Here is an 11,509-nt window from a genome sequence, read left to right as displayed (position 1 = left end):
GGCAGGTCTCGAACCCTCGGGCTCAGGCAATTCACTCACCTCAGCCTCCCAAAGGCGCGGTATTACAGGCTGAGCCACCGAGCCCAGCTTGTGTGTGTGTAATTTACAGATGCAAGCTAAGTGTTGAGGTGACTTGGCATGGATAGAATGAGTTAAAAGGACTGAGGAAAGGTTCTTAGTACACAGTCAAGGCAAAGTAGTACAGTGGAAGGTTCACAGGGCTGGGGGTTGGAAAATAAGGAAATTTGAGTTTTAATTATCTCTTCATTGTATTTCTCTGTGCCTCCTTGCAGAAACCACAACCTCGCTCTGCTTCACTTATTAAAATGAAAACTGGTGGATCCTCTTCCACATTAACATTCTAGGATGCCAAAGGATATTGTATGTCCAGGCATGAAATTTCCTAGTGTCTCATGGGAAAAGGGTAGCACATGTAGAATAATTTGGTCTTCTGACATTTTTAAATTGTGTACATTTTTAAATATATTAGGACCACTTCAGACAAAGAATGAATTCAAGCACACTATTAAAACTATTTTAAGAAGAAAAAATAATTGTCATTATAAGCATTTACATGATAGCAGACATATTTACAGTCTGATGACCTCTTAAGCCCTTTTCAACACTACACTTTCTCATGTGCGTAAATAGATTTGGGATAGCAAAATGCACTAGGACCAATTTCTCCAATTTTGCCCTTATTTCTGGTTTGGTTTTTAAGAGGAATTTTTCAGTTGAAAGGGACTAAATTGTTTATCAGTGAATGGTGTTACTGAGACAAGAAAAGTCGTCTGATGGACTTCGTCAGACAGTCAGAATATGCTGTATTCTCCTGTCTTCAGGTTGTGAAGGCACAAAACATAAAAGTGGCAAAAACAAGTTCAGAGCCAAAACAGTTACTTCACATAGATACCACCAAAGTGTGATCACAACTAAAAGTTAACCAATATTTTTCCAGTTCCAAAAGCACATCTGTCTCTCTTTCCTATAAAATGTTTGATATCTCTAATTTAACTTTGCCTTGAAGTTAAAGTTCTTCTGCTCCTTATAGAGAGGCATTTTATTTCACTGCTATTTTCTAGAAACATCCACCTTCTCACATAATTTTAAATTAAAATTTTTTTGCTTACTTTTTATTTTTTCGAGACAGGGTTGCCCAGGCTAGAATACAATACATGGGCTCACCACGGCCTTAGACTCCTGGGCTCAAGCAATCTTCAAACCTCAGCCTCCCAAATAGCTGAGACTACAGACATGAACCACCATGCCTCGCAATTTTTTTTTATAGAGACAGGATCTCATTATGTTGCCCAAGCTTTTATTGAACTTCTAGTTAAATGATCCCACCTCAGCCTCCCTTAGTGCTAGAATTCAGGCGTGAGTCATCACATCCAGCTTTTGCTGACTTCTTACCCTTTTTCACATTCTCTATTATTCCTGACCTTAAAAATTTAATAGAATGAAAACTAGCATATTCTGGCTATATTTGAAACATGCCCAGTTTTAGAGGTAGGGGTTGGAGGGAGCTTAGATCTAAGACCCATAGAAATACAGTTAAAACAACACGTTTCTTCAAAACAAATCAGAAACAAAATATATGCTGAAATGAGTGAAATAGGGGACTGAAAATACAAAAAAAACTTATTTAGCTCTTCTTGATAACATAAAGCTTGTTACAAGTTTTCAAACATAGTGAATGTTTTAGAATGTGGACATTTCCCAATACTTCCAAAGTTTCTGTCTACCTGAGGTTAAATCCTTTGAAAGACTCCTCTACAGTAACAGTATTGAAGAATTTATTAGAGAAACTACTGTGCACTCTTGCCTTATTACTCAGTTAATCCTGATCTATATTTAGAGAGTGATACCAGTCAGGTTGAGGCTTCAAAGGAATGAGCACAAATATTTGCCATATTCTGTGCAGTATAGTTTTGGTGATTGAAATGAAAATTCATCTCGGAAAATATCACTGAAGTTATAGTATAAGCAAATCTCAGGCACCTTCAAATAGATAAATAGAAGGTTAACAAGAAAAGTGATGAGAGATTCTCAGTATTCCAAATGAAAGAAAAGGGACAACTCAGGTTATAGAGCTAGAAGCTTTCTTCATTTAAAAGGCCAAGAAATGCAGGCAGGCAGTGGTTTTTAAAAATAAGAATTCAATTCAGTAAAATAACAGGGTCCCCAACATCAGTGCAAAATAATATGGACACACAGATAACTGGCCCTTCTGATAAGATAGTCCTGATTTTTTTTTTTTTTTTTTTTTAAGTTGGAGTCTTATTCTGTCACCCAGACTGAAGTGCAGTGGCTGCTCCTGGCCACCGCAGCCTCCACCTGCTGGGCTCCAGTGATTCTTCCGCCTCAGCCTTTCTGATAGCCGGAACTACAGGCAGGCGCTACCACGCCCGTCTGATTTTTTGATTTATTGTAGAGATGAGGTCTTGCCAAGTTGCCCAGGCAGGTCTGGAACCCACGGGCTCAGGCAATCCACTCACCTCAGCCTAAATTATCAACATCTAACCAGGATTTGTTAACAATGAATTCTGAAAAATCCTTTGTGAGGGGCCAGGATCCTAAGCCTTTTGGCCCTGATTCATACCTGGCTCTTCTTTCCTCTCCTCTGGTCCATATCACGGAGGCAGGATCGCTGCAGACTGAATAACCAAGGCCCCTTGTGAGGTAGCTTCCATCTGGGCTTGAATGGGAAACCCAAGCAGGAAAGTGGAGAGTTGGAGGGTGGGAAAAGCCAGGGTATTCACCACTCCACTTCCACACTCCAGCTCCTGCCAAATGACCGGAAACTTCTGACCCTGGCCTCAGTATCACAACCTTTTCCCTTTATTCCTCCACCTTAGGAGTTACAGTGGTTTCATCCTGTTGCAAATCACTGTCACTTTTTAGGTTTCTCACCTGCTTTACAAATTACTTTAGTTGAATTCTGTCTGTGTTAAATACTTAGAGCAGTTAATGTTTTCCTGGTTGGAGCCATACATTGCATTGAGAGGCATTATTGGATAATAAACAATTATTCCTCAAGTTTCTTTTGCAAATTGTTCTTTAAAATGTGCTATTTAATTCGTGATGGCTGACGAGATCTACAAAAAAAGAGGAAAAAGGTGTGCTATCTAGAAGTGCTAATAAAATGTTCAGAAAGAAACCTGATACATTTTTTAAAATTAATTTTCCATGGGCACAATATTAAAAAGTATAAACACAAAATATTATGTAGCTTTGCATAAGTCAGAACAGGGCAAATACTTATTGATTCCATGCTAATCAGGAGAGTGGCATATAATAACTGTCAAGGCTTAATACATCACACATCTTCTGGGAGGCCCACTCATTCACCAGCTTGTTTGCCAATGGTCTCCGCCTCCTCAGATCTTAAAAGACAGAAAGAGAGAAAAAGAAAAAAAAAAGAAAGAAAGAAAAAAACTTTCTGCATTACTCATGTGAAACATTATTATGTATGTGATTCCTTGGGATATTTTGAAATCTGCATTGTGGCTATTTTTGTTGTTGTTTTATGCCTGTATTATCTGCTATTGCTTCTCTCCTCCCTTTCCACCTCTATAAGCAGGTCTCCTGCTAGGTATTCTCGGTCCCTGGAAGAGAAAAACAGGGCAAACAAAAATGTTCTATAAGTATTTTTGGCTTTGTTTTATAAAATCTTTAATTCTCAAGAAAAAGGGTACGAAGTACCTGAAAGAAGCTTCTGTGGGGGAAAGGATTTTCCTGAAACTGAGTAAAGGATCCCCAAGGGCACATATAAGGGGAGAGATAAACAGCAAATGATTGGAGTTTCCTGAGGAGGAACAGGGAACTGGAGGAGTAGCCCAAGAAAGAAGAGGTCCAGGGTAGACTTGGCAAAGGATTCCAGTAAGGTCATGACTTTAGCACCCAGTTGTGCCATGGAAGATGAATCATCACACATATGTTCCCTAAACCTCACTCATCTGTATCAGAGATTCCATTAGTTCTTCCTTCCATTGACCAGTCTGCACTCCAGGTAGCCAAAGTGATGGGTCAGGACTTGTGTGGGTGCCACCAGGAAAGATCTCTCTGGTTTTTCTTTTGTTCTTCATGTTTGAACATGGAACATGTAAACTGCCACCACAGAATAAGCGTTTGCTGGAGAATACAGCCAGCACAGAAACAGTGGATCCAAAAGATGGCAACGGAGAAATTGGGTGCTGAAGACTTTTGAATCTAGATCAAGCAGTTTCTGGAGCTAAACCTGTCACTCTACTCTCAAGTCATAGGTATAAATTTGTCCTCTTTTAGCTAAAATCTGTTTGGATTTAATTTTCTGTCATTTGAACTGGAAAGAGCCCTAACTGATACACTTATCTTCAATACCTAGGCCTTAGTGCTGAGGCACAGTAAGTACAGAACTTACCTGTTGATCAATATCGGTGCATACCCATATGATATTGATTTATTATTACTGCTACTGGGCAAGGGAGATTTAATATTATCACATGTGGCATGTGGCATTCCAGTTGGAGCACCCCATTCTTGTTCAAGTCTCCCAACTGGGTAGGATGACTCCTCTTGCCACAGAGACATTAAGCCCTCCTATTACTGCTACAGAAAACTCAGGAGTCAAACTGGAGGAATGAAACATAACAGCCTTAGTTCTCTGTGTGTCTCCCAGCTTTTTGTTGCTGCATCTCCACCTCCAGCTTTCGGTCTTAGTCAGCTGATAGTTCCCCAAATTGCCCCTGCTGCTTCATGCATTAGTATCTCTGCTCTAGCTCTTTTCCTTAGACCGGAATGGGAATGAACTTCCCCACACTAGCTACCCTTCAAGTCCCAGCTCAAGTGTCTCAGCTTCTGTGAAACTTTACCTGACACTGTCAAGATCCTTCTCCTCATATCTCCCACCCACATACTCTAAAATGGTTTATTTAATTGGTCACACTCTGTACTTCCTTCTACTGTGGCCTATGTGCAATTTAAAAAATTTGCTTCTCTAGTTTCCCACTACTAGACTAAGCTTCATGAGGACAGAAATGTCCTCTAATTCATCTTTGAGTTTTTAGGTACTTGGGCTTTAAGCTATTGATAACTATCTATGAATAGTGTGAATATATAATTGAATATGTTAAACGAATGAATGTGAAAACAGAGTCGTACATTCGTATATATTTGGGAACTCTGCCAATACTACCTGTAAAAATCTTCCTAATTCACCTAAACCATTTGAATTAAAATATGTACCACAATAGCAGAAATAGCAAAACCATAAATTCTAAGAGAAACTGTTAATTTCATCATCATTTGACAGCATTCTGTATTTTATGTTTGCATAAATATAGTAACATATTACAAAGTTTAAAGATTCTTATTCTTTAAATTGGCCTATCTCCCTTCTCTATTTTAATTGAAGTCTTTTGATTTCCTTTAAGTATTTTATTTCTTATGTATGTCTGATTACTCCCCAGATCACTTGTGGTTACTTAACATTTTTTATTATAACTAAGAACAAAAACCTTAGTTCAAATAGTAAATAAATTCAGGTACCTTAAAGAACCAAGCTAAATATAACTGGAAAAATGACTCTCCAACCACTTTATACAAACATACACACACGTTAATATCTATTCTCAATTTTTTGTGTGTGTAGGAAATGTATTTATTACAGCATTATTTGCTATACCAATCAATTGAAAACAGCCTAAATATTTTAAAACAATTAAAATATTTTGAGTGGTTAAAAATCCTAATAATAACCATTTGATGATGCTTTATTATGCAAAATTTTTTTTTTTTTTTGAGTTGGAGTCTCACTCTGTCGCCCAGACTGGAGTGCAGTGGCTGCTCCCGGTCACCACAGCCTCGACCTGCTGGGCCCCGGCGATCCTTCCACCTCAGCCTTCCGAGTAGCCGGAATTACAGGCATGCGCTACCACGCCCGGCTGATTTTTTGATTTATTGTAGAGATGAGGTCTCTCTGCCCAGGCGGGTCTCGAACCCGCGGGCTCAGGCAACCCACTCACCTCAGCCTCCCAAAGGCGCGGGATTACAGGCTGAGCCACTGAGCCTGGCTTATTATGCAAAATTATGTATGAAAAGACATTTTAATAACTTGAGGATATTTAGATTGTGACACCATATTCAAGAAGGAAAATGAAATTCTACATTAAACATGATTCCCCAAATATTGTTAACAAAGCAAAAGCAAAACAAAACCAAATAATCATTCCAAAATGGTAAGAAGGTTTAGCTCTGGTGATGAATAGTGTTCTTTTTTCTTCCCTAAAAACCTCTGTATTTTAAATGTTTCTACAGGATTATTTTTTCATCAGATAACAAACTATGTGGTTTTAAAAATTATTATTAAAGAACAATCCTCTGGTATCACACAGGCAGTTAGGTTAGATCTATAAAACTTTTCAAGAAATGAAAAAACTTCAGAGGAGTAAACTTGGTTGTTTAATTCCTAGAGTCAAATTGCATGTCACTATATGTGGTGTGTTGTATCCCATACACCCAATCAGTTCCCCAAGTCTCAGGAGTCAGGAAGACTCATTTACTGAAATAAAAATTGATGTGATATCCATATTATTTCAATTTTAATCTACAGTGAATATTGTTAATAGTGAAAGTCTTGAATTCAGATGGTGAGGTAAATATTTGGGCTCATGAACATGTTAAACACATGCCTTATTGCATCTAATTTTATTTTTCTCTATCTAATTAGATTCACTATGACCTACTAAATTGTCAGACACAGTACTAGATGCTTTTTCACTGTATCCCACTCAATTTGATTCCCATAACAACTTTTTAAAGCCAGTTTTAATGTCTACACTCAACAGGTAAGGAAACTAAGTTTCAGAGAAGTGATCATTCCAAGTTCAAGATATTTGTTGGGCTATGAATTATGACCTTCAGCACTTGATAATCTTTTCATAGTATCAGAGCTTATCCATTTATCCTATTAAAAAAGCTAAAAAGCAACAATAAAAGCATTTGTTAAAAAACAAAGATAATAAAAAATTTAAAGTAATAATGAGAACAATACTCATTTTTAAAGTTGCAGTAGTCCCTAGGGCTTAGTACGGGAAAAACAGTAATTGAACTTTCATCTAAAAGTATTTTTATTAGTACTTTTATTACTATTGTGTCAATTCCTTCTATAGGATTTAATGATTACCACATACTGTAATGTCTGAACAAATAACAAGGTCTTATGGCACAAATATACTCAGTATAGGATTATTCCAGATTGTGTTTAAACCTACAGCAAAAAGAAATGGATATTGACAAGCCAGACATGTACAACCAGAAACCTATGATCTCACTAATCCACAGCCATTAAGACTCCTCAAAACCAAGCTGGTATATGTGTAAGCTGGCGTGTGTGTGTGTGTGTGTGTGTGTGTGTGTGTGTATACAAACATATTAAGGAACATGTAACCCATAGAAGAGAATTAATGAAAGGTGAAAGAATATTAAGCTTTTTATTTTTTTATAAGCTGGGTATTTTCACATGGTTTTATAATAGCAGTTCTTATTTGAAGTGGCACCTTGGGCTTATAATAGTCTCAGTATTGTTGTATAAATTAATTGTGTTTTTTTTATTTCAATAGCTTTGAGGGGTGCAAACAGTTTTGGTCTGTGCTTTAAGTGTACACACCATCCCTGCCTGGGCATATTGTACCCAGTAGGTGATTGTTGTTGTTGTTTTTCTACCCTCTATCCCCTCCCCTTTCAGAGTCTCCAGTGTCCATTATACCATTCTCTATGTCTTCACATATCCTTAGTTTAACTCCCACTTATAATGCAAGTTTGGTTTTCTGTTTCTGAGTTAGTTCACTTAGGATGGTATTCACCAATTCCATCCAAATTGTTGCAAAAGATATTACTTTATTCTTTTTGATAGCTGAATGTTCCATAGTGTATATATACCATATTTTCATTGTCCACTGATCAGTTGATAGGCATTTAGGTTGATTCCACATCATTGCAATTGTTAACTGTGTCGTGATTAATATGTGGGTGCAGGTCTCAGTTATATAACAGCAACTGTTCCTTTGGGTGGATACCTAGTAGTGGAATTCCTGGATCAAATGGTAGATTTAGTTGCTTGAAAAATTTCCATACTGCTTTCCATAGATGTTGCACTACTCTACACTCCCACCACCTGTGTATAAACATTCCCTTTTCTCTACATCCACACTGGTATCTATTGTTTTTTGATTTTTAAAATAATGGCCATTCTGACTGGAGTAAGGTGGTATCTCATTGTGGTTTTAATTTGCATTCTCCTGATGATGAATGATGTTGAGCATTTCTTCATGTTTGTTGGCCATTTGTATATCTTCTTTTGAGAGATGTCTTCTCATGTCATTTGTCCACTTTTAAATGGGATTGTTTTTTTCTTGCTGATTTTTTTTTTAGTTATTTGTAGATTCTGAATATTAGTCCTTTGTCAAATGTAAAGTTTGCAAATATCTTCTCTCATTATATAGGTCACCTATTTGCTCTGTTAGTTATTTCTTTGCTGTGCAGAAGCTTTTTAGTTGAATTAAGTCCCACTTTTTTATTTTTGGTTTTGTTACATTTGCTTTTGGGGTTTTAACCATAAATTATTTGCTTAGGCCAATATCCAGAAGAGTTTTGCCTAGGATTTCTTCTAGAATTTTTGTGGTTTCAGCTCTGACATTTAAGTTTTTAATCCGTCTTGAGTTAATTTTTGCATATGGGGAGAGATAAGGATTGTGTTTTATTTTTCTGGATATAGCTATTAAATTTTCCCAACACCATTTGTTGAATAGAGTATCATTTCCCCTGTGTATGTTTGTGTTTTTTTTTTTGCTTTGTCAAATATATGTTAGATATTTGCGTTTATTTTTGGATTCTCTATTCTGTTCCATTGGTCCATGTGTCTGCTCCTGAACCAGTGCCATGCCTTATAGTATAATTTGAATTTAGGTAATGTGATGCCTCTAGCTTTGTTCTTTTTGCTTAAGATTGCTTTTGCTTTGGCTATTCTGGCTTTTTTTTTTTTTTTTTTTGGTTCCATATAAATTTCATGATTGTTTTTTCTAATTCTGTGAAAAATAACATTGGTAGTTTGATAGGAATTGCATTGAATCTATAGATTGCTTTGGATAATATGGACATTTCAATAATGTTGATTCTTTCATTACAGGAGCATAGGATGTTTCTTTGTTCGTTTGTGTCCTCTGCAATTTCTTTCATCAGAGTTTTGTAGTTTTCCTTGTAGAGATCTTTTACCTCCTTGGTTAAAAGCATTCCTAGGTATCTTAGCTTTTTGACTGCTATTGTAAATGGAATTGAGTTCTTGATTTGATTCCCGGTTTGGTTGCTATTGGTGAATAGTGCTACTGATTTGTGTGTGTTAATTTTGTATCCTGAAATTTTACTGAATATATTTATCAAGTCCAGTAGTCTTTTGGAGGAGTCTTTAGGATTCTCTAGCTTTACGATTGTATCATCAGCATACAGACACAGAGATAGTCTGATTTCTTCTTTTTCAATTAGGATACCCTTTATTTGTTTTTCTTGCCTGATTGCTTTGACGAGAACTTTCAGTACTATGTTGAATAGGAATGGTATCCATTCTTTTTAGTAATCCTATTTCAACACTTTTGTGTAGAAAGGGAAGTGTTGTCACTTGAAAAGATTATTGTAATGAATCCTTTTATAAACTTGAAGGTATCTGGACATGCTTAGAAGTGGGAATCAGCAATAATTCTGCACAAAAATTTATCCAGTTAGCTCCACTTAGGATAGATTCAGTACAGAATATGTTATGTTTGGGAAAATACTACTCTTCTTTAATGTGAATTGTCTTTGATAACAATTATTTGCCCTTGGGATATATGTATGCGTAAAATCCAATGAATGATCAAGAAGAATGTGGTGACAAATCTTCACCACTACCGATGGGCAACATTAGATCAAAGATCTCACTGGAACCTCCAAAAATGTTAGGTTAAAATGTAACCCAGCAAGACCTCCAAATGTTAGGTCAGACCAGCTGGGGTAGAGTTGTGCAATCTGGTGTGGCATAAATGATGCAAAGAATTGCCCAGAAGTTAGATTAGAAAATACAGTTTATTTAGAAAGTAAATTAGAGAGAGGAGAGAGAGGAGATATATGGTGGACATAGCTCAAAGTGCCACGTGGGCACTCCAGAGTTCAAAAAAGCGAGGGCTAGAAAGTAGATTAGAGAAAGGAGAGAGAAGATTCACCTCCCCAAGGTAAGGGAGGAGGCCAAAAAGCTAAGAAGATATGGCAGTCACAGCTCAAAGAGCACATGGTCAGACCATAGCTTAGCAGAGCAATGACGACTGATTGCTCGAAGTCGGATCCTTTTTAAACTTTTGCTTTGATAGCAGAAGGTGTTAAGGTGATTGGATGGTGGTCTACGCACAGGTACTAATGTCAGGTGATGGACAGCAGCAGATGGGTGGGTTAATCACATGGCAGTTGGAGGTCATAAAGGACTGATTAGGTTAGCTTGTTTACAAAATGAGCTGGAAGGGTATTGTAAAGCAATTAACAATAGCTATCTCTGAGAAGCCGCTTCTGCCCTTGACCAGTGGATTAGAGGGTAAATTAAAGCAAAGTGCTAAAAAAAAAAAAATGACAAAGCTAAACAATGTTAAAATGGCTGCTCACTGGCTATATTGACTCCATGTTATGTCCTTTCATGCAATTGGATTGAAAACTCTGTAGACACTGTGCTATGAGAGTCTTTCTGTAGCATTATTTTAGACTGTCTAACAGACTTTGGGAAAGGTACTGCTAGAAATGATATCTTTTGAGTTGCACTGGTTGGGAAAGGGGGATGGACCTCCATGATATGAACTATCATGAGTAAGGCATAAGGTTGTAAAGATGTATACTGTAGAGTTTTGAAGAAAGATACTTTTAAAGAGGAAAGTATGTACATAATGGGGGACCTTGAGACAAGGAAGTGTCAGGCTGGGAATCAGAGTGTGCTTTTAAAAGGATCTCTATGAAATGTTTAGTTTTTATTACTCTTTTCCTTTGGACTATTGTTATTCTTTAGGGCTATGGTTGTCTTTCTAAAGTTCTCTGGCTCATGTTCCTTTTCAGTGCTCCGCCAATACCACCTGTAAAAATCTTTCTGCCCATTTCTTGTCCTCAGGATTTCTGTTGAAAGCTGCTCCTTTCATTCAGAGACTTAGATATTCAAAGCTAGTGAATTGGTTCTTTTGTAGAACTATTAAATAGATGTTATTTTGTTCAGTTAAAAGTGCCGTTAAAGTCATTTGTCATGCTAAGAGGATTCCGTTTAAAGATTTACTTATTTAAAGATTACCCAAGATTTCAGTATTGAGACAGATGGTACTGCGGTGAAAGCAGTGATGCCCTTGAAAAGTTGTCAGTTTTGCTTGGGAAAGTAAAAGTTCATACAATGATCAATAAGGCTTGTGGGATATGCATCTTTAATAATTATATAATTCCATCACATGTTTCTGGTCCTAGGTGAATTCAGGTA

The sequence above is a fragment of the Carlito syrichta genome, unplaced genomic scaffold (assembly GCF_000164805.1).
Source record: "Carlito syrichta isolate Samal-C Ts95f unplaced genomic scaffold, Tarsius_syrichta-2.0.1 Scaffold302593, whole genome shotgun sequence".
Lineage (NCBI taxonomy): Eukaryota > Metazoa > Chordata > Mammalia > Primates > Tarsiidae > Carlito > Carlito syrichta.
The sequence above is the reverse complement of the archived record's forward strand: the minus strand, read 5'-3'. Positions refer to the sequence as shown.